General features: G+C 42.4%; 1 protein-coding gene across 7 annotated transcripts in view; it reads left to right on the top strand.

Moving 5' to 3' along the window:
• The window catches only part of EIF4G3 (eukaryotic translation initiation factor 4 gamma 3), a 3,593,176-nt gene that overhangs the window by 2,795,924 nt on the left and 772,658 nt on the right, over window positions 1-24,594 (top strand). The gene's annotated exons all lie outside the window — the stretch shown is intronic.

Below are 24,594 nucleotides of genomic sequence, written 5' to 3'. Positions count from 1 at the left end.
TTTAGAGCATTTTTAATAAACCTGGTAGAGTAGCAGCAGGACGGTAATTTTGATAGTTCAGTTGAGTCTCCACCTTTGTGTAATGATGTTGTATGTGATATTTTCCATAGAGCAGGGATGTGGTGTTCAGAGATGGAGCGATTGATTAGCAGACTGGCTATGATATGGCTTTGGCTGTGATTTTCAGGTAGTCATCAGGTAGTCTGTCTGCTGCAAGGGTGGTGGATTTAAGTTTAAGATATTTATAAGTAGTACTTGCAGTTCAATGTGTGTGTATATGTATCTTTAAAACACTATCCAAGGGCTTGCACAAGTGTATAAATACTGAGCATGTGCAATTGTGACTGCCAGTTTGTAGTAAGCTGTTGAGATGTAAGCATGCATGCAAGATCTGTCTGTTAACCAGTTTTTGCATTTTATGATGCTTCTATCCATCCTGATGTGTTTCTAGAGAGAGACGAGCAACATGGTGTCAGAAGTATCATGTCTAAAAGGACATGTGTCAGAAGTGGATGTCTAAAGGGACATTAGGTTAGAAGAAGAATGGTCAAAATGATTTGTTGTCAGAAAGAGTTCCAGTTTCTTCTTCTTGCATCTGAGAGGCACCCGGTTGGCACTGGAGGAATATACAGGAGTGGATCATCCCAACATGCATAATTCGCAAAACAGGTCAGAAATAAATTTCAGATATTAAAACTTGGTCAACACTATTTCTTATTTGAACAATATGAAACAAGGCATAAAGAATGCTCTAAACAATATTTGAATAAACTGATATGTCCAATATTGACAAAAATATTTGAATCACTACAGAAAATGTTTTGAAATCAAGTCCGAATTACATAGTGAATAAAATAAAAAGGAAATGGCTGCACTTTTGCTAAGCATGTATTTTTCATATTAAAGAAACCCGAGTTATCAGACGTGTATAGAGAGTTTCCATGTTTGTGCGTACTACAGTAAAGTTATTTCTCAAAGTACAGCCATTACAGCGCATATTTTGAAAAGTATAGTATTTCAAAAAGTTTATTGTACGTTTGAATGTTATAAGCTCACATAACAGTTTGTACATTATTACAAGGGCCATATTTTCAGTGTGTTTGGACGTACTTTTTGGGCATGGCAGACCGATTTCGAAAACCCAGTGTACTTGTGTTTGACAGTAATAGTGCAGAGAACTGGAGAGTGTTTGAGCAAGAGTATGACATTTTCATACAGGCTACATTTTGTGATAAAGATGACCATACAAAGGCATTTATTCTACTTAAATTAGCTGGGTCAGAAGCCATTGAAAGGGAGCGTTTATTTGTGTATGCACCTGCTATCTAAGCAGGAGAAGAGGAATACCTTAATATTGTTGTACAGGCTGAATCAAGGGAGGACCCTGAGTGTTTAAAACGTAAATTTAGAGAAATGTGTAACCGCTCCCAGACAATGTTATAATGGAAAGGCACTTGCTTTCAAAAGGGATCAAACGCCTGGTGAAGCTTTTGTTTTGCGTGCGCACACAGTTGGCAGTCTTGAGATTAGAACCCCTACCTATCTAGTTGTATGTACTATAATGCTACGTACTTATCGCGTGTGCCACAGAGCTTATATAAAAGTAAGTAGCACCCCCTGTACTAGAACCAAGGACTATCTGTACTCCAGCCCTACAGTTACACCTGCTGCCACAGGACGTTTGCAGCATATATAACTGACTTGATAAACAAAGCTAAAACATCCAGATTTGGTGATGTAAGGGATGAGTTGATAAAGGACAGACTTGAGTGTGGTATTAGAGGATGATGTTGGGAGAAAGATTTTGCTTTTTGACAATGATTTAACTTTGAATAAGGCCATTGAGATTTGTCAAATTACGAGCTTACAGAAAAGTACACAAATATGCTTAGAAATAAGAACAGCTGTAGAAGGCACAGTGATAAAGCTCATGTTGATAGTATGCAGCAGGTGGTTAAAAGAAATAGGCCCTAGCACATGGCAGCAACTGTAGCCCCTGCAGCATTCACTAGTAAACCCCAGAGCTTTCCAGCAAATTCCAGAGTTCACACAGTCTCAGTGAAGTATGAGTGAGTCAGCAAACTCAGAGCATGGGCCCCAACCCGGTTTCATTGCCAACTGTCATAATTGTGGTGGAAATCATGACTCTAAAAGGGAGAAATATTTAACTTTTGGTCAACAATGCCACAAATGCAATAAATGGAAGCATTTCAAAAGGTTTTGTAAATCAAAGGGCCCACACTCTTTTATTAAAAGGAAACATTTTAAGAGACGACTTGATCAGAGAGCTGCAAACATGCACTTTGTTGTTGATGTGGTTTATGAAACCGTCAGTGCAGTAGATTCAAGGGCAAAGAATGAAGTATTTTGTACTGTTGCAATAAATGGCAAACCCATAGAGCTCAAAGTTGACATGGGTTCCAAATGCAATGTCAGCAGAAACATTTGTCAGTGTGTGTCATGGCGAAAGGCTTGATTTGGCAAAGTGTGTGAAGCTTGTTGCTTATGGAGGTGAAGAAATTCAGACTGAAGGCTCAGTGCTTTCAAGTTACTCTGCTGGTAGAAGCTACAACTTATTTTCAGTCGTCATTAGGGCTCAAAGACCATTTGAAAATGGGACAACTTTCATTTAACAAAGAAGTCCATCATGTTATCTTGAAAGGCCACTACTCTCATTTCACCCAGTATATTTTTTTCACCTATGCTGATCTCTTCGAAGACCAACTAGGAATGCTTCTAGTTGTGTACTCCATGAAGTTAGACCTAGATGGCAGTCCCGTTATCAGGCCAGCTTGGTTCCAGTAGCCATGCAGGTCAGAGTCAAAGTCAAACTAGATAAAATGGTGTGACAAGATGTGATTTGTCTAGTTGCTCAACCAGCTGAATGGGTATCTTCCATGGTGGTATCTCATAAAAGCTCAGATAGGATCAGAATATGTATTGATCCACGATATTTGAACAAAGCACTAAAATGACCTCATCATCCAGTGCGCACAGTCGAAGTTGCAGCAGGTATGCCAAATGCCACTGTTTTGTCTCTCTTGGATGTAGAGAGTTCATTTTGGCAAATTCGGCTTGACAAGAAATCATCATTGCTCACTACTTTCAGTACTCTGTTTGGCAGGTACAGATTTTTGAGAATGCCATTTGGGATAAATTCTGTAAGTGAAGTCTTTCAGTGTGCAATGCAGCAACTTTTTTCTGGGTATCCTTGTGCTACTGTAGTAGACATACTAGTAGAAGGTAATGGTGAAGCTGAGCATGACAGAAACCTCAGAAAAGTTCTGGAAAGGGCATGTCAAGTGAATCTTAAGCTCAATCCACAAATGCAAATTCAGTTTACAAGAGGCTACCTATGTTGGTCATTTATTTACTAGTTCAGGCCTATGACCAGACCCTTCAACACAAACAGCCATTCTCGAGATGCCAGCTCCAGACAATGTTCAAGCCCTGCAGTGTTTTCTTGGCATGGTTAACTATCTAGGCAAGTTCCTACCAGACTTAAGCCAACTATCAGCACCACTGAGAGAGCTGACACGTAAAGATATTTCCTGGTCTTGGTTAGAGCAACACTAAAGAGCATTTGATGTCCTGAAACAGAGAATTGCTAGTTCACCAACTCTCAGATACTATGATGCTCACAAACCCATTACTCTCTCATGTCATGCTTTGAAATTTGGTCGTAGTGAAGTCATTCTAGAAGAGGGTCAACCTGTGCCTGAGCATAGAGAACCCTCACCCAAACTGAAATGTAGTATGCTCAGATTGAGAGAGCTTTTGGCAATTGTGTTTGCTTGTTCGAAGTTCCATGATTGTTTATAGTAGACCTATCCAGATCGTAACAGACCACCAACCTTTAGTCTTTATCTTGAGAAAGGCTATGCATTCAGCTACAGCCAGATTGGAACATATGATACTGAGTTTCCAAAACTATAATTTCATTCTTCTACAAGAAAGGCAAACTTTATCTTGCTGATACATTGTCTAGATTGCCCAGAAACACCAAAGGAACAGCATGAGAGTGAGAACCTTGATTTTGAAGTCATGGAAGTGAGAAATGTTTCTTCCACACGTCTTGATGAGTTGAGAGATGACACAGTCACAAGTCAAGGCTTAACTACTTTATCAGTCAAGGATGACCGTCAAAGTAATCTAGTTTACCTCAGTTTTCCATATTGAGATGAGATTTTTTTCTGCCAATGGTATCATTATGAAAGGTCCGAAAGTAATTGTTCCAAAGTCCTTGCAACAAGAGTACATTGCTGTCTTGCATCGTGCTCACCCAGGAGCTGACTCTACCAAAAGCAGGGTGAGAGGTCTAGTATTTTGGCCTTCTGTGTCACAAGGTATTGAGAGAGCACTATTATATTCTTCCATGTGTAATAGTACAAAGCCACATCAACAGAACCACTTCAGCTAAACCAGATTCCTGAACTACCCTGGTCGACAGTAGCCAGCGCCCATATCTCTCAGCTGTCATCACAATGAACAAAACATGCTGGAGGGATAGGTTCCTGACCCAGAGACTCCCCATACACCGGAATACACTGCCCATACATGTCAAGCAGAGCGCCTCCTTGGCCCTCTTCAGAAGGAACCTTGATGATTGGATGGGACATAGGAAATTCACCCTGGGGATCACATCAGTCACCCTGCTAGACAGAGGTCCAGGGAAGTGAATAATGTGGGAAGAAATATCTGGGTAATTGTTTGGCTAAGCTTGTGTAGGCCCTAGGGCCGATAGCCTAGTACCAACCTATGAACCTGTATAGTTTTTTGCAGAATGTCCAGATTTTTGCCTCATTTTTTGGTCTGTTTTTTCAGAAAATTGTATTGTTCTAGCAAATTAGCTCGAAACATTAAAGATTAAAGTTTTAAAAAATAATGACAAACATTCAAGTTTCAGTCTTCATACCATTCAGAAAATCCATGCTAATGTAAACCTGTTACTCTATTAATTTTCTAAATTTGTAAGAGCAATATTTAGAAATTGTTACTATTTTTGGGCCTTTGTCCCACTTTTATTTATGGCTTTGTCCAAATGTCTTGGTCTAAGAGGTTGAGAGGTATGCCACTTACATTTTCGAGTGGAGTGGTCAACATTATTTGGTGTTAGTAGACTCTTACTCCAATTGGTTTGAGAGTGACCTACTTCCTAGTCTAGCATCCAGTACCGTCATTAAGATGAAGCATCATTTTGCAGTCCATGGTAGCCCATACAGTTATTTTGACAATGGCATGCAGTTTACAGGCCAACAGTTCAAAAGTTTTGATAAAGAGTGGGACTGTACTCAAGTCACGAATAGCCCAGAGTATCCGCAGTCAAATAATTTGGCAGAACGTGCAAAGTGCAAAACAGTTACTTGAGAAGTCAAAACGAGACAATAGTGATGTTTTCCTGAATCTCTTGAATCTCAGAAATGTTTCTAGTGATAAACATCTGGGTTCATCTGCACATAGACTTCTGTTGAGACAAACCAGAACCACATTACCAATTAGTAGTCCATTGTTAATTCCATGTGTCAAGAACAATAGGTCTGTGAAAATCAGTCTGCTGAAGCATTTAACCCAGAAGTCCTACTATGATAAGACCAGCAAACCACTCAATCCATTACGAGAAGAATTGGTAAGGATGCAAACCTCCAAAGGTTATGATCGGATTGGGGTCATGAAGAGCATTTCCCCAGAGCCAAGATCGTACATTGTAGAATCACAACGAGCAGAGTTTATGTGGAATCAGAAACATGTGAGCGTATTCCACAGCATGTAGCCTGTGAGAAAGACTGTCCATCTCAGAGTGAGTTGTCCGGTGTTCCAGTTCCAGAGGAGCTTCCAGAGAATATTCCCATTCCTTTGATGAATCCAGAAGTTCCAGATAAGAGTCATTCACTGAAGACTGTTCCCTGTTAGTAAATTCAGTCCAGATTGTTATGTTACAAGATCCAGTCATATCTGCAGAGCATATGACAGATGCACTGCAACTCGGACGTGAACATGGTTTCTAATGTCTATGATAATGCATGTCTTAACTCTAATGTTGTTTTTACTAAGGGCAATCTTTTTAAGAAAGAGGATGTAGATCAGTGTGTTTAAGAAACTATCCAAGGGCTTGCACAAGTGTATAAATACTGAGCATGTGCAAGTCTGACTGACATTTTGTAGTAAGCTGTTGAGATGTAAGCATGTATGTATATAAGGTCTGTCTGTTAACCAGTTCGTTTATGTTTTGATGCTGCTATCCATCCTGATCTGTTTCTATGTATTAAAGCATCTAAATGAAATACCCCTCCTGCTTGTCATCTGTATTAGTGAGGAATGCGCGACAGTACTTGTTGGAACTGGTTGCAGGGAAAAGTGGTTGCTTTTATGAGCTAAGGAAGAGAGATCTGGTGGTGGTGGGCAGTTATTAGTGAGGGCAGGTATGGATTCAGTGAAGTGTTGGTTAAACTGGGTGGCAGTATTGTCATTGGAGTTACTGGTGGATGGTGAGTGTGTGCTAGTTTGGCCTAGTTGCAGAATTTTAATAGACCAGAATATTTTGGGGTTCTTTTTGTGCTTGGATTGGATATCGGTATAGTAATTTTTTGTTAAGTCTGATTTGCCGTTTAGATTTATTTCTTAGTGTAAGGTATTTGTTGATTTGCTGAAGAGTATCTTCTAGACTTTGTAGCATACCTAGGGGCATTACACATTTCCTTCCTTTATTTTGTAATTTGTCTTTCTAATCTTCCTTCACAGTTTTTCCTAATCTCCAGATTGGTTCTTTTAGTTGCCTATTTTATATGCCTTACTAATTACTCTTTTCTTAATTATTTGACATTTGTTTACCAGGAAGGTCCAACTGGATCAGAAAGAACCCATTCTCAGCAGAGGCTCTGGGAGAATATCTCCATTTACATACAGACATGTACAGTCTTTATATAGCTAACATAAAAGTTGCATAAGTTACAAGTACATACAGAGATGTGAAAAATAGTTTTATATAGATAGCAACAAATTACCTGAGTTACATGTACATTGATATGTGGCAGATGGTAGCTATTCAAGTAATTGATATAGTTATGCAAGTAAATGATAGAGTGAATGGAGTAGAGATGGAGAGAGCGTGAATGAGAGTTCCAGTGTGGTCTGATCTACAGAAGAGATTAGCCTGGATCGGAGCAAGGGCCGAGCTAGGAGTTGAACATAATGTTGTTTTAGTACAGTTTTAAAGGCAGGTAGGTTAGTAGTTGTCAAAGTAAGGCGAAGAGATTTCCCTGCTTTTGCAACATAGTGAGAGTAGAGGCTTTGTCTAGCTGTCTTAGAGGGTTTGTATATACAGAGACGCTCTTTATATGTGTTCTGCTTGGGTTGTAAGGTGTAATGATATTTAGTGTTGGGCAGGCTAGGCTTTTGTAGACCATGTTGTGGAGTGTTAGACATTGGGTATGTAGTAGATAGATGGGAAATTCTAGCCACTTAATTTTTTAGTGACTGATAGTAATGGCTTCTAGTTTTTGAGTTGCTGGCAAACTTTGCCACTTTATTTTAGCACTGTTCCATTTTGGATCTAGATGAGCTCTGTAAATTGGTAATTATTGGAATGCCATAACATAGGGAGGGTAAAAGGAAACTTTTGTTAAGGGTGGTTTTGGAAGAAGAGGTTAGTGTGTGTTTAAGTACAATGTGCCAAGTTTCTGCTGGGTTTTCTTTTTGCTTTGTTGAATGTGAAGAGGTGACCATCTATGACTACTCCCAGTAAGTTGCTGTGGTGGACAGTTTCAGTGGTGGTGGTGGTATCAGCAGAGAGAATTTTGAAGTTGTTTAGATTAGTAGTAGAATTCTTTTTTTTTGGCTGAAAAAGAAGCTGTTGACTTTTTTTAGGTTGAGGAATAGCTGGCAGTAGGTAAGCCAGGATTCAACAGCAGCAAAACTTTGTTGTCAGAGAGAAGCTTGGGGTAGTGTGCAAGAGAGGTACAGGTTATCGTGGAATCATCAGATACTGGATGAATGTTCCACTAGTAGATGCTGTACAAAGGTCATTAGTAAAATATTAGAAAATAGGGGTCCTAGGATGGATCCCTGTGGGACCTCCTACCCTACGGTTAAATTTGCATGGCCCACCAACTGCTCTATCATCCAGTCAAAACCCCTGCCATTCTTAACTTCGTACTACCATACACTGCCAGTCGTGTCCTTCATTTTAACAGCAAATACCTATTGTATACTACAAAAGCTAACAACTCTGCTGGTGAATCCTCTATTTTAACTGTATAGCTAAACTCTGAAATTCTCTACCTGTAAATATAAAAACGACCACAAACACTACACAATTCAGTGCGATTCTAAAAATATACTTCAAAAAAACCTGGATATGTGATTGCTCTTACCCAACCGAACCATTAGCCATTTACCTACCAAGGCCCATGATCTCAGAACAGCTATCTTGACTGTGTCCGATCACAATCCTCTCAACGTTAATTGATTTACTTGTTTCACAAATCACTACTATTGTTTTCAGTTATCTGTTACAACCTGCTCTGTAACCTGTGATCACTGTAAAAGGTTGAACTGAAGTGATTAATAGTGATATTTTGGACTAACTTTACACTTCTCTGTATCTTAGGAATGTATTTCTCCTGTGTAACAAAAGTTGTGCTAGCACTATAGATCTCAGTCTAATTTATGTGAAGCTTTTCAACCTGCTGAAAAAGGACACATTGTCCAGTCGGACTTTCCGGGTAAACAGATGTTTAAAAAAAAAAAAAAAAAAAGGTTAAAATTTTCTAGAAAGGGTGAGAACATTTGACCATTTTACAGATTTTCGATTGTGTAAGTAACTGTGGATCCAATTTAGTGTAGGAGGGATAATTCCTAGGTTAGAGAGCTTGTTCAAGAGTGAAGACTGAGAAACAGTATCAAATGCCGTTGAGAGGTTGAGACACAGTGCCGATACATAGCAACCTGAGTCTCTAGCTCTGTTTATAAAGTCAGTGAAGGTAGGAGAGCCATAGATGTGCTTTGGCCAGGTAGAAAACCATGTTGTATGTTTGTAAGAAGGTTGTTGTGCTGTAAGTAATTCATGTGTTGAAGATGAATACATTTTTGCAGTATTTTACAGATGGGGTAGAGTATGGCTATGGGTCGAACGTCTTTAAGTTCAGTGGAGTTTCTGTTGTGAATAGGGATGATATCGGACTTTTTCCAGATACTAGATACTTTTCTTCATTCCAGTAAAAACCTTACCAGAATCAGTCTGCCCTCTCTGTATCTATATTCTGCTAACGGTCTCTGATGTTGAAGCCACTCTGACCTGCAGCTCAGACATCTGCTTGACTTATTTCCATTCCGTCACATTTTCCATCGTCTGACCTGCAGCTCAGACATCTGCTTGACTTATTTCCATTCCGTCACATTTTCCATCGTCTGACCTGCAGCTCAGACATCTGCTTGACTTATTTCCATTCCGTCACATTTTCCATCGTCTGACCTGCAGCTCAGACATCTGCTTGACTTATTTCCATTCCGTCACATTTTCCATCGTCTGACCTGCAGCTCAGACGTCTGCTTGACTTATTTCCATTCCGTCACATTTTCCATCCAACTCATTTGCTCCCAGTAGTTTGATTGGTTGTATTTTCTTTGGTTACTTCTTACAATATACTTCCTGTTTTCTGTACACTTAATTGTATGTGCTCCTTTTGGCAATATTATTTCTCTACTTCGTCGCTGGTTCAGTTATTTTAATCCTTCCATTTCTGCTTTAAGTTGCATATGACTGTTATCACCCCATGAGCAGCTATTTCCATGCACAGAGTTTGCTAGGCAAGAAGGAATTAGATGTACAGTGGATATAAAAACTGTACACACCCCTGTTAAAATGCCAAGTTTTTGTGATATAAAAAAATGAGACCACAATAAATCACTTCAAAACTTTTCCCACCTTTAATGTGACCTAAAAACTGTACAATTCAATTGAAAAACAAACAAATCTGTCAGGGGAAAATATAAAAAAATAAAAAAAGTACAATAAGCTGGTTGCATAAGTGTGCACACCCTTAAACTAATACTTTGTTGAAGCACCTTTTAATGTAATCACACGATTCAGTCTTTTTGGGTAGGAGTCTATCATGGCACATCTTGACTTGGCAATATTTGCCCACTCTTCCTTGCAAAAGAGCTCCAAATCTGTCAGATTGCGAGGACAGCTCTTGTGCACAGCCCTCTTCAGGTCTCCCTACAGATTTTCTATTGGATTTAGGTCTGGGCTCTGTCTATGCCATTCCAAAACTTTAATTTTCATCTGGTGAAGCCATTCTGTTGTTGATTTTGGATGTATGCTTGGGGGTCATTTTCGTGTTGAAAAGTGAAATTTCTCTTCATCTTCAGCTTTCTAGCAGACTTCTGAAGGTTTTGGGCCAAAAGTGACTGGTATTTGGAAATGTTCATAATTCCCTCCACCTTGACTAAAGCCCCAGTTCCAGCTGAAGAAAAGCAACTCCAAACATGATACTGCCACCACCATGCTTCACCGTGGGGATGGTGTTCTTTTGGTGATGCATAGTGTTTTTGCACCAGACGTACCTTTTGGAATTGTGTCCAAAAAGTTCAGCCTTGGTCTCATCAGACCATAACACGTTTTCCCACATGCTTTTGGGAGACTTGATGTATTGTTTTGCAAATTTTAGCCAGGTTTGGATGTTTTTCTGTGTAAGAAAAGGCTTCCGTCTTGCAACCCTACCCCATAGTCCAGACATATGGAGAATATGGGAGATTGTTGTCACATGTAGTGCACAACCAACCAGTACTTGCCAGAAATTCCTCCAGCTCCTTCAGTGTTGCTGTAGGTCTCTTGGCAGCCTCCCTGACCAGTTTTCGTCTTGTCTTTTCATCAGTTTTGGAGGGACGTCCAGTTCTTTGCAATGTCACTGTTGTCCCATATTGTCTCCACTTGTTGATTGTCTTCACTGTGTCCCATGGTATATCCAGTGCTGTGGAAATTTTTTTGTGCCCTTCTCCTGACTGATGCCTTTCAACAATGAGATCCCTCTGATGCTTTGTAAGCTGTCTGCGAACCATGGCTTTTGCTGTAGCAGGCAACTGAGTAAATGTCAGGAAAATCCTTCTAGGACAGCTGAACTTTATTTGGGGTTAATCGGTCTCTAGTTGATGGCAGGTGTGTACCCAAGAAGAATGAATGCTGTAATTAAATCAAAAGGTGCTTCAACAAAGTATTAGTTTAAGGCTGTGCACACTTGCGCAACCAGCTTATTGTACGTTTTTTATTTTTTTTATATTTTCCCCTAACAAATTTGTTTTTTAATTGAATTGTGCAAGATATAGGTCACTTTAAATGTGGGAAAAGTTTTGAAATTATTTATTGTAGTCTCATTTTTTTATATCACAAAAATCTGGCATTTTAACAGGGGTGTGTGTATGTTTTATATCCCCTGTATATTGCCAGGCCCCCCTTCTGTGTCTGACATACACCTGTGGACAACTCAGTGTCACCAGTTCACCTACTGTATGTCTTAAGGAGGTGGGAGGAAACAGGAGTACCTGAAGAAAACCCAGTGACCACAGGAAGGGGACACGGACTCTGTTCAAAAGACACCCCAGCCAAGAATCTAACTGGAGAATCTCCTATTGTGATGCAACAATGCTACACACACTGCCACTCAAGTCTTAGTAATAGCGTCTTCCAATTTATAAATATAATCTGTATAATTACTGCTATTTTCCTTAAGGTTTGCTGTCAAAACCCTTATCTTTCCGAAACATTTGAGTGTTGTAAAATGTGGTATGGAAGTAGGACTGTGAAAGCTAACCTTCTGCTAGTTTGTATGTCTGTCTCTGTGTAGATTTCAAGTAGGTCTTCAGATCAGGTAGTCCTACGCCAGCCTGTTGTACAGATAGAATTAGGCAGTACCTTAAAATGTTCAGCTGTGATCAGTGTACTACTCTGGGAAACAAATATAAAATAAAATCTGTTTTCAGTTGAGATGTTAAACCAAGGCCACATCTGCTTGAGTTGGTGGTAACATAGGTGGATGTAAAATATCCCAGGGCACTGTCGAAAAACGTAAGGGAGATTCCTGATGCCCTGGCCAGACTTCCTCTAGTAGTATAAATACCACCATGGGTCTCCCCTGAAGAGGCCACTAGTCTAGTGGAAGTAAACCAGCCAAGAAAATAATAAATAAAAAAAGAATCCATTTATCCCACTTCATTCTCACTTTTCCTTTTCAGTTAGACTCCTTTACTTGCATTTATTGCTGTGCATAGCTTTTTCTCTGGTTGAGATGAGATTGCCTAGCCTATGTACAGGACCAGAGGAACAAAACATATTCACTGCTGTCTGTTACTATCAGTGACCATGGCCATTAGTTTGCAATCTCTTTATTTGTAATAATCTACTTGATATAATACCACATAATATCAGCTTCTGCAACAGATTTTTTTTGATCAGTACATCCAAATACTTTATCTTTTCTTGTCCCCCATAAATATGGGTGCTGTTGGACATGTTTGTGAGTATGTACATAATTTACAGCCATAGCCTCTGTTTTACCTTCATTTATTTTATATCCCAAAAATACTTTAAACTGTCTTGAAATATCCCACAGCACCCTAATTGTCATATTTAGGATTTGACAAATGCAAGATAATGTCATAGGTTCATAGGTATGTATTAGGCTATCTGCCCTTGGCAGCCCATTTTATGCCTAGCTAATTTCCCTGAAGGTGAGGATATACCCTGTACCTTGTGTTTTTGAGGTAAACACCTTTTTCATTATACCATCTCCCAACAGGGATAGGTTTTTATTGATTTATTGACTACCTCATCAGTTGTATCCATCAATTTGTGAATTACTCATCTTTTTTAGCTATAGGTTCTAAGTATTTTGCAAGTAAAGGGGGGGGGGGCAATACTGTTTAGAGATATTAAACCAGGATGTTTTTTTTTTTACTAATCCTGGTATGGAATCCAGAATGCCTTTCATAGAAAAGTAGAATCTGATGTTAATTTTCTTTCCATTCATCACTGATGGGTTCGGTTCCAAGCCCTTGGAACTGAGTCTGCCTATTACCAAGCTCGCACCAGCCAAAAACTCTCGAGCTCACCTTCTACCCACAATGCCCTTCTCCCTGTTACCTCTGATCTTTTTTGCCACATAGCCATAAAGCCGCGTTTCAGCGGAGCTCTCAGCTAAATGGAACCTTTTTTTGATATATTGTGTGAAAAACTTGTTTGTTTCTAAAAAAACTGTGAGTTATAGTCCTTTTTCTGTTGAATTACAGTAGTTTTAGATATATTTCTCTCAATTTCTCCCCATTGGTAACTTTTTTCAGTACCATTGCTGGGTATGGCCCTTTTCTGTTTACCCTTGTAGTATTACGTGAATATCATTGCTGGTATTCCTACCCTGTTCTTTCTACTGTAGTGGTGTGTTTTGATATTGGGTTTGTTGATATATTCTGCATGTGTTTAAATCTTTTCTGACTTAGGAAATTAGAGTTTCACTTTATCTGAAGTTTTGAATTTTTACTTCTCAAGATGTCGAATAAGAAGGGTACATCGGGTTTCAAGCACTGTACCTCGTGTAATGGTAAGCTACCTAATAGTTACTCTCACGATGATTGAGTTCATTGTTTGGGGGTGCCCCACCTTTCGATACAGCCCCCCTGTGGGATATGCCAAAGTTTCAGCCAACGCACTCTGAACAAGAGCAAGAATAAACTAATTCTGAAGGGAATACTTAAATCTCCCTTTTCAGAAGTCCTTTCTGTGATGGAGGTCTCAGCCCCTCCTATGAAAGTTAAGAAAAGGCCCCGTTCGGTTCCCTCTTCATCCTCGAGTGACCAGGGTAAGTCTGTGAAACATAAAATTCAAAAGTTATCCTCAGAGCATAAATCTGCCTCCTCGGCACTGTCCTTGTCTACTCCGAGTACTTCAGTTATTGCTATATCGGTGGCAGCTTCATCACCGGCTCAGATAGAACCTCCGGCACTGACTATAGACCTCACCTTGCCTGCTACGACTTCGGCACCTATGGCCATTTTGGCACAGTACACGCCTTTGATGCCCATCTCTGCAGTGATGATTGAACCTCCTGTTTCAGCTCTGAGTGCCCCTTTGGAACCTAGCTGTATTACAGCAACACTGGATTTGACCCCACTACTTCCTATCTCTAAACTCGAGACATCGGTGCTGACAAATCACGCACCACAGACCCGATGCTCTCCATCCCTAGACCCGTTCTTAGGTCAAGTGTATAGCCCGTTCTTAGATTGACCTGACTCCCCATCCAGATTATCCACTAGATCCACCAGGAGCCTTTCGGAACTTGATGTGGTGCATCTTGTGGATCAGCTGTTGGCAGCCAGGGGGATACCCATGCCTTCCAAGACCCATCCTCTGGCAGGACTTGGGTTGACCTCTCCACAGACTCCATTCTATTCTCTTCCTTCAGCCATCCCAATTCTGAATCCTTCTGCTCCAGCGTCCTTCTCGTAAACCCCCCCCCCCCCCCAGTTTCAGCGCCTGTGGTGGACTGCACTGAGGCTCTGGGTCTGTCCCTTTGGTCCTCTGTTCCTGCTGAACCGGTCCTTCCTCAATGTCGTGATTGGGCGGCGGGCTCCTTGGTTCGGGGCACGGTTCCATGTGGTCCTTTGGTTCCTGCTTGGTGCTGGTAGCCTCGTCTGTGCCGTTACGGCTTGAGGCTCCATCCTCGGGAGCGGGTTCAACGGAGTGGCATTTGACCCCGGTTCTGAGGTTGTCCTCTGTTCCAGGCTCCCATCCCTCTTTGAGCAGGCCTGCTTTCTGCGTGATGGAGAGGGCTCTCGCTTCTGGAAGCATTCAGCCGACATTGGAACCCCAGTTTTCTCCCAGTGAGCTACAGCAGCCATGGACCTCCTTCCTGGGATACCGGGAAGGGAAGCCGCAGGAAACCCCTGTTCAGGGTACTCACACTTCAGAGTCCTCCTCGGAAGCCCCCACTGAGGAGCCCCCACAGAAGAGAATTGTGCAAGAGGAAGCATGTTGAATGGCCTGAGGAGTCTCCAACAGAAGGCACGGATTACGATGATGGTAAAGGGTCCCCACGATCACCCCCTGATGTCTCTTTCGGAGACATTCTTGAAATGTTAACGCAGAGGGCTGACTGGAAGCCCTCCAACCTTTCCCCTGAGGAGTCCATGTTCTTGCAGGCTTTCTGTGCCTGGCCATCTACCTTGTGGGTGACCCCACCTGCCGACAAGCTAGGCCAGCTCATAGTGCTACGCACATGGAAAAACCCTGACTCTATTGAGGCGATCCCTTGGAGACCTGACAGAATTCTTTCCCCTCCCGAGGAGAACCTACATTGGTCCAGAGGGTTAACAGTTGACACTATGGTGGTGGCGGCAGCCGCAAAAAAGGATCTGGCTGAAGTGAGTCCTGTTGTCCATCCCCCCAACAATGAGTCCCAGGCTGTGGACAGATTGGGGAAGCGAGTCTTTGCATCAGTGACATTTGCCATTCGGTTCCTGAACTATTTGGCACATTTTAAGAGGCTCCAAAGAGACTTTATTTCAGAACTCTCTGGAACACTCGCAGGACAGGTGTCTGACGAGGTACAGGACAAAGTTACCTCACAGCTTGCTACCCTGGAATCCACCTCCAACTCATCCATGAGGTTGCTTTCACATGCAGTCGAATGGGCGGCTAGAGCTGCGGGTTCAGGCATAGTTATGAGGCGTCCTGCCTTGATGCGCATTTGTGACCTCGCAGATCCCTTCAAGTCTTCCTTTCTGAATCCTCCCAGTGAAGCATCTTCCCTTTTTGGTTCCAAAGTGAAGGGGACACACTAGCCAGGCGCAAACAGGATGGTAAGACCCTATCTGCCATAGGCCTTCTTTTTTCCAACCCTCAACATTACTTTTCCAGGAACCAGAGGAGTGAGAAGATGTGGCACAAAAAAAAATCTCAGGGTCCTTTCTGTGCCACACATGGTGATGATTCCCCCAGAGGCAGAGGGGGTAACTACTCTGGAGGATGCTGTATAGAGGCAGAGGTGGTCCATGTAACCAAGGCTCCAGAGACTTTTTCTCTGGACAGTCTTACCAGTGCTCCTTAAGAGCTGCCCTATTGCTTGCCTCTGGAAGCTATTGGGGGTTGTTTGTCTCTGCACCAAGCTGCCTGGCACTCTATTACCACCAATCGTTGGGTGCAGAATATAATTACTAGAGGTTGCACCATTTCCCCTTATTTCTTATCCAGAACTTCCAACAAAACTTCCTGATGTTCCATCCAGTCAGAGGGAAGAAGCAGCTTCAGAAATAGCAAAGCTATGCCAAGAAAGAGTCGGCCAACCAGTCCCACCAGACCAACGTAGATCTGGATTTTACTCGAGATTCTTTTTGGTGCCAAAAAAGACAGGGGACTGGAGACCCATTCTGGATCTCAGCAGCTTGAACAAGTCTGTCGCCCAAACCAAATTCCGGGTAGTCATGGTACAGTCCATTCTCCCTTTTCTCAGGGAGGGCGATTGGATGTGCTTGACAGATCTCCGGGATGCATATTACCACGTGAAAATGGACAAGTGCTCCAAGAGTCTGCTTTGTTTCTGGCTAGGAACCAATCACTACCAGTTTTGTGCCCTGCCGTTCAGTCTCTCTGCAGCCCCCAGAGTGTTCACAAAGCGCATGGCAGTGGTTACATCTCACTTGAGACTCCAAGAATTCCAGATGTTTCCATATTTGGACGCTCCTCACCCAGCCCCACCAACCGTCTTCTGGTAACAGCCCTACACTACACATTTTCTGTGGCGGAGATTTTGGGGATAACTGTGCACTGGGGGAAGTCAAACCTGGTCCCTACCCAGCAGGTAGAATTCATCAGAGCAGTCTTCAACACCTGATCCTGTCTGGTGTCGCTCCCAGCTAACATACTCCAGAGATTGAGGCTTCAGCTCTGGGTGATACTCTGTCAAAACCAAGTCTCAGCGAGAGAGGTTCTTCAAGCCCTAGGATCCATGGCAGCTTCAGTTCCAATAGTACTTCTTGCCAAGCTGCACATGAGAATTCTCCAATGGCTTCTTCTTTCTTGGTGTTTCCCGAATCATCACCCTCTATATTCCCAGGTCCAAATAACCAACTCTTGCAAGCAGGACCTTCTTTGGTGGATGAGGCCAGACACCGAACTTTGAGCCATCCATTCCAGTCCTCGGGTGCTTCCCTGAATGGGTGTGGTGGCCATTTCCAGGGAAAGACAGTCCAAGGCACATGGTCCATTTTGGAGGCCAACCTGCATATCAGTGTTCTAGAACTGAGAGCGGTGCTGTTAGTGTTGCAGGCATTCCATCCATTTCTTCCTTCTAGGACAATTGCAGTTCAGTCAGACAATGTCAGTAGTCTGGTATATTAACAACCAAGGAGGAACCAAGTCCTACCCCTTGTGTCGAGAGGCCATGAGGATTTGGCAATGGGCGATAGCTTTCAACTACTTTCTGATATCAACTCATATCCTGGGGAGCTCCAACGTGATTGTGGATAAGTTGAGCAGATGTATTCTCCTGTCCCATGAGTAGTCCCTCAATCCCGATATGGCAACAGAAATTTTCAGCCACTGAGGCCAGCTGTGCTGCGATGTTTTCACCTCCCCATTGAACAAGTGCAGCAGCTATTTTGCCCCCGAGGGATGCTGTAAATCACGACTGGCCCATGGAACTTCTTTATACTTATCCACCCATTCCTCCGAGTCCACAGTTCTTAAAGAAAGCTCATCGGTTGAAATGCAAAATGATCCTCATAGCCCCTTTTTGGCCTCGACAGGTTTGATTCCCCTTCCTTCGGCCTTATTTGGTATACCCGCCGTGGATTTTGGACCCTCTTCCAGACCTGATTGCTCACCCCCAACGGTTGAGCCACCAGAATCTGTCCATTCTCAAGTTGACAGCTTGGTTTCTCCACTTCCGTTAATTGCCAGGCAGCCTCATGTCACCTCACCTGTTCAGGATATTATCCTGGCCTCTCATAAACCATCCACCAGAAGACTGTATCAAGACAAATGGAAAAGGTTCTCTTTCTGGTCAAAGGATAACGTGCTAGATCTCTATTCAGCTCCGGTCACAGCAGTTTTGCAATACTTATCTAAGTTTTTTTGAAGAGGGTGCCGCAGCCTCTACCATACGAATACATCTGGCTGCAATTTCAAATTACCATAATGGGCTGGATGGTACGTCTCTCATCTCACTATGTTTATGTAAAACCTTTCTCAAAGGAGTTTTACACATCAGGCCCCCCGTTACACAGCCTGTAGATCCATGGAACCTCACGTTAGTTCTACAGTCTTTGACTCAACCCCCCTTTGAACCCGCAGCGAAGTGTGACCTGAAATTCTTGTCTTGAAAATCCTTGGTCTTGGTAGCCATTACATCAGCCAGGCGGGTTTCGGAGCTACAGGCATTGTGCACCAAAAGACCCTATTTGGTCATTCACAAGGACAGAACATCACTCCGAACGAATCCATCTTTCCTCCCCAAGGCTGTTTCTGACTTCTCCATCAATCAGTCCATTGACCTACTAGTGTTCTTTCCGAATTTTTCTAATAAAGGAGAGTGCTGCCTACATTCCTTGAATGTACACATACAACTGAGATTCTATTTAGAGAGAAAAAAAATTATGCGCAAGTCTGACCAGCTTTTCATTTCTTTTTCTGGACCTAGAATGGGAAATTCTGTTTCCAAGTTTACTTTAACAGAATGGCTAAGGGACAGCATACGCTTGTCTTAATCTTCCACAAAAGAACCTATGCCACAGGTTAAAGCCCATTCCACTAGATCTCTGGCGACATCTGCAGCTTTCCACTCCAGAGCTTCTATGGATATTTGCGCAGAAACCACTTGGGCTAATCCTCACACTTTCATCAGTCATTGCAAATTGGATGTGGTCTCCAGAGAGAGAGCTGCCTTCGGCTCAGTGGTACTCAGGAACGTTCTTCCATAAGGGCGCCCATGTGTCTCAAGGTATCTTGGGATTCAGTCCCATCAGTGATGACTGGAAAGATTAACATCAGATAAAGAAGTTATGTCTTGCCATATCATTCCATCTGTGTTGTTAATCATCTTTCATTCATCACTTCCCACCCTCCTTCCCCCTCCAAAGGCTACTTAGGTTACTTTGGGTCCAAGTGGTGTCTTAGGGTTTTTGCGCAGAATGGGCCTCTGCTTTTCTGGTTTATCATGGGCAAACTCGGTCTGAGGTAACCGAGAGAAGGGCATTGTGGGTAGAAGTTTAGCTTAAAACGTTTTTGGCTGGCGTGAGCTTGGTAATAAACCGACTCCGTTCCGAGAGCTTGGACCCGAACCCATCAGTGATGAATGAAAGAAGATGAACAACACAGAAACGTTATGGTAAGACATAACGTCTTTTTCCCCAGTCTCTGCCAGCAGCCTCTTACAAAAACATGCATGCAGTCTCTAGGCTTAAACATGTGTGGGGGTGTGAATACTGGCTGCTGTTATGTAGTAACATCACTGCCATAAGTAGGGGTGTAAATAATGGCTGCTGCTATGTAGTAACATCACTGTCATAAGTAGGGGTGTGCATACTGGCTATTGCTATGTAGTAACATCACTGCCATAAGTAGGGGTGTGCATACTGGCTACTGCTATGTAGTAACATCATTACAATAAGTAGGGGTGTCCATACTGGCTACTGCTATGTAGTGACATCATTGCCATAAGTAGGGGTGTGCATATACTGGCAACTGCTGTGTAGTAACATCACTACAATAAGTAGGGGTGTCCATACTGGCTACTGCTATGTAGTAACATCACTACCATAAGTAGGGGTGTGCATACTGGCTACTGCTATATAGTAACATCACTACCATAAGTAGGGGTGTGCATACTGACTACTGCTATGTAGTAACATCACTGCCATAAGTAGGGGTGTCCATACTGGCTGCTGCTATGTAGTAACATCGCTACCATAAGTAGGGGTGTGCATACTGGCTACTGATATATAGTAACATCACTACCATAAGTAGGGGTGTGCATACTGGCTACTGCTATATAGTAACATCACTACCATAAGTAGGGGTGTGCATACTGGCTACCGTTATGTAGTAGCATCACTACAAGCTTTAATTACTACAAGTGTGAAAAGATGAGGGTGGACGTACAGCATGCGAGAAAGATGCCTGTAGCTTTGTAGATCGTTTGGCTGTAAGGTATCATTCACAGGATACATCCCATTTGTAATGACTACTGCAGCGGTGACCTGTTCAGTCATCTTGCGTAATGATAAGTTAACTGTACTTTCTTTGTGATCAGATAAGATACAAGAGTGCATTTTCATCAGTGCCAAGTATGCAGTGTCCAAGTGTTCAACCTCAGCCTATCCACAGGGTTTTTACCTGATGTCTGGACAATAGCCATTGTGACTCCTGCGCAAGGATGGTCCCTACAAATCCAGGTAATTGGTGGCCCATGAGCCTCCCCCGCCTTGTATGCAAAACTATGGAACATATCCTAGCAGACCTCATTTATAAAGACACAAGCAACTTAGCTGATGAAAATCCCACTGATTTTTTGGTTTTGTGAGTGTCGGGTCCTGTCTTCAACTGAACTTTAGAAAAGTTACAGAAACTGTGGATAGTGGTTACTGTGTACACGCTGCTTATCTTGAGCTGGGCAAGGTTTTTGCCTCTAATCCCTCATGATGGTATTGAAAAATTAGACAAAACTTAATTGTAAACCACCTACATTGTCCACTGGATTGCAGACTGGCTTTCCATCACATCTCAAGTTGTGAAAGTTGGGTGATATCTCCTTTGAATGTAACATTGCAACTAGTAGGTTGCTACAGGGATCGGTGCTAGGCCCACTCCTATTTGGCATTTATTTTGCAGGCATCCATGCCAATGCCCCCGAAGTCTGTTTGACCAAGTATGCTAATGACTGCAACTTGAGTATTGTTAGCTATTCATATGTTGATACTAAACTGCAGTTTTGTGAAGTGCTTATGAAGTTAAGGAGTATAGTAAGCATGAAGTTGAACTTTAATGCATCATATTTAGATTGGACATCTCTCCAGATTAAATAAAGTTCATTGGATACAATGCATATACTGTAAACAGCCTGTCCTCTTCTGAGATGCAGTGAAGAAATTAGCTACTAGGTTTTAAACATCTGTTAAGTACTTCGGAGCTCTGGAGTCTGAATAAGTGCTGTAATGCCCTGTCTGCTATACATACCAGGCCCCTCTAGCACAGGTGCCATTGGCTGCAAGTGTTAATTCATGAATCGTACATTTATTGGTACTGGCTGCCTTCTGACATCTGTTACAGTGATAGGCTATGTTTATGAATCTGTGTGATTTTGTGTAAGTATTCACATACCCTAATTTCAGCCCTTGACTTACATCTGGCAGGAGGTCTACCTTTTGATTGTCTTGCTTTGAATTAGTTCATAGGTATTTGCTAGGCTAACAATCACAAGGGCCTTTTTAAGCCTTGCATCCCAAATCGCTGATGAGTTCTTATACCCTTGACAAGTGTAAGCATAGGCCTGGGAGATGAACCATTTGCAGGTTGCCTGTTTGTATCAGAGACATAGGTGCCAAACCAGGGATGAAGTTCCGGTTTTCCATACAATTGTCCAAGTTGCACTTAAAGTGGATTAGGGAGGAACTCTGCTTCACATGGATGGGGGAGGCTGTTCCATAGATGGGATAGTCTCTGGGATACATACCTGTCTCTCCAGCAGGTCCTATTTATATCACAGGCAAGGTTTAAATCTGTAGAACGGGTAATTCTGGTATTGTTTGTTTTGTGGATACTTAGGAGGTCCATCCGAGTGGGGTCTGACAATGCCCTGTATGCCAGGCATAGATCTCCCCTCAAAAGCTTGTAGGAGACAGAATACAGGGATAGGGCCTTGAGGTTGTCTCCATAGGACATATTACTTATACCTTGTATTATTTTAGTGAGGACCCTCTGTGGACCTTCCAATTGTTGGATATGCCTGGTTAGGTGCATACCCAAGGGGGCATTGTACTCAGTGGTAGGTCTGATGCATTCTGAATACAGTGGAACAATGACTTCCTTGGACTTAGATGCCATGTCTTTGGTTACAAGTTGCGCAACATAGAATGATTTCCTCAGCACTGTAGACATGTAATGATCAAAGGCTAGGTTACTATCTGTGTGTCCCTAAGTCCCTGACTTCTGGGTCAACTGTAAGGGGGGTGTTGTCAATATGATAGTTACCAGGGATGGATGACTTCCCAAAGGATACTATTATGCATTTATTGGCATTTAGTTTTACTTCATGACTCTGACACTAGTTGTTTGTCTGTCAGACTATCCTGGAGAACATCTGTGTCAGTGTGAGATTCAATGACGGCTCCTAATTTGCAATTATCTGCAAATTTAGTTAGCCAGAGACCACTGACCTTGACTTCTGAGAAGTAAATGCAAAAAGAAGTGGTCCAAGGACTGATCCCTGAGGGGATCCACTTGTGACTGGCCCCTTTGTAGAGGTGGACTCCCCAATTCTAACTTCCTGGGTCCTGTCTGTGAGCCAATTGGCTATCCACTGGGTGACATACGGGTTTGTACCTAACCTCTTGAGTTTGTCAACAATGCCTGAGTGGGGTGTTGTGTCAAATGCCTTGGCCAGGTCAGGGTAGGCAGTGTGAATGATTTTGCCCTCATCCATTGCTTTGGTGACCTTCTCAAAGATGTCCAGCTAGGCATGCTCTGCCCTTGACGAAACCAAACTGGGGGTTGGGGCCAGTGTCTGGAGGTTTACTTTATCTTCACTGATCATCTCCATGATAATTCTTTCCATGGCTTTGCATGCAAGACTAGTGAGACTTATGGGTCTGTAGTTTCCAGGGTCTGTAGATGGCCCACCTTTGTGCACAGGAATGACTGTTGCCTTTCTCCATTCATGAGGCACGAATCCTGTTTGGGGGTTACAGTGAAATAGTAATTCGAGGCCCTGGTAAGTCATGTTTCGTGCTGTTTATAAGGCATCCTGGGATGTTGTCTGGGCCCATTAATGCAGTGTTGTTGGTCTTAGAGATAGCCTTAAGGACCTGTTGCCTAGCAACAGTAGGGGGAGTTGTATTTGACATTTCTGGAGGGAAAGTTGAGGAGGAGAGTGGAGTAAAATTGGAGCTGACTTTATCAGCCAAGAGGTTTGCTATATCTTCTGGCTCAGTATAGGTGGCTCCATTTACAATAAGCTCAGCACACAATTGTGTATTCTCTTTGAGGTTGCAGGCATAGCTAAAGAATGCTTTGTAGTTATCCCTGGCCTGAGAGCCAAACTTACCTCAAATGTGGCTTTGCCAGACTTTATTTGTCCCTTGAGTTGTTTGTTTTGTTTAATGAGAGGGCTTTTATCCTGCTGGGTGCTGCACCTCCTCATTTTTGCCATGATTTTCTTCCTCCTGTTATACATCCGATTGATTTTGTGATTCCACCAGGGTGGCTTGTTTTTTGAGTTCATTCTGTACTACTTCGTGGTGGGTACAGCTGCCTCTATACAGCTATTAACATGCTTATACTGGGTTTGTATGAACAGGTCTGCATAGGCAGAAGTGTTCTCGGGGTTTATAGGGGCTTAAAATGTTGCCAGGTTCTCACTTAATAGCAGGAGGTTAGCCTTAGAATAGTTCCTGAATCTTCCCGGTTTAGCTGGGGGCCAGATATTTTTACTTCAAAAGAGACCATTTTATGGTCTCTCTTACCAGGGAAGGCATTACAGTAGGCAGTGTGCAGCACTCTCCCATATTACTGAGGACCAGATCCAGTATGGTTGCACCCCTGGTTGGTGTATTGACTATCGGTTCAGGGAGTTTATGTTTACAAAATCCAGGAATCTGTGTGTGTGTATATTTGATGTCATATAGGCTTCCCAGTCCTTCCCACTTATAAAAGTAGTGCTCTTTGCCTTTCCTGGATCCTCTCTTTCATATCAAATTCATTCTTCCTTCTGAGTTCTGTCATGAAGAAATGGTGGATGTTGAGGCAGTCACTTAACTAGACAGTGCCCTGAGGCTGCTGGGAAATTGATCTAGGCTTAATGCTCTGCAGGACTGCATGCCTATGAAACTCTGAATCAGTGTCTGACAAGATTTCAGAAGATCGCACATAATTTAGTACTGCTTTGAAAATGTTAGATAACACCATAAGTGGAAAATTTAGATTGTAATGGAAAGTCACTAACATGCATGACAATCTTGGCTAGGCTTATAAGGCCCTCAGGGCCAATAGCCTAGTAACTTCCTATGATAAGGACTGACTCCATTACAACACTAAGCTGCTATCTGTATCTGTGTTAAACTCTCACTTGCCTTCCCTATTTAAATGCAATTAACACTCATAACTTTATTCGTGTATTTAGCAAAATTTGTGTTCTACTATTTTTGCATTCTTCTGTTGTGTATTGTGTAAGTAGAATTTTTTGCATTCTTCTAGTGTACATTGGAGCTTTTCTCCCCGAGCCTCCACTGAAAAAGGGCACTGTCCTAGTCAGACTGTCCCAGTCAACAAATGTCAAATAAATAAGGCACTGTTTGTTGATTTATTCTCTGAAAAGGTAATTCTCTTGAGAACCT

Source organism: Protopterus annectens, chromosome 2.part1 (genome assembly GCF_019279795.1).
Source record: "Protopterus annectens isolate FY-2018-M chromosome 2.part1, PAN1.0, whole genome shotgun sequence".
NCBI lineage: Eukaryota > Metazoa > Chordata > Ceratodontiformes > Protopteridae > Protopterus > Protopterus annectens.
Note: the sequence above shows the minus strand (reverse complement) of the source record. Positions and strands in the feature narration are given on the sequence as shown.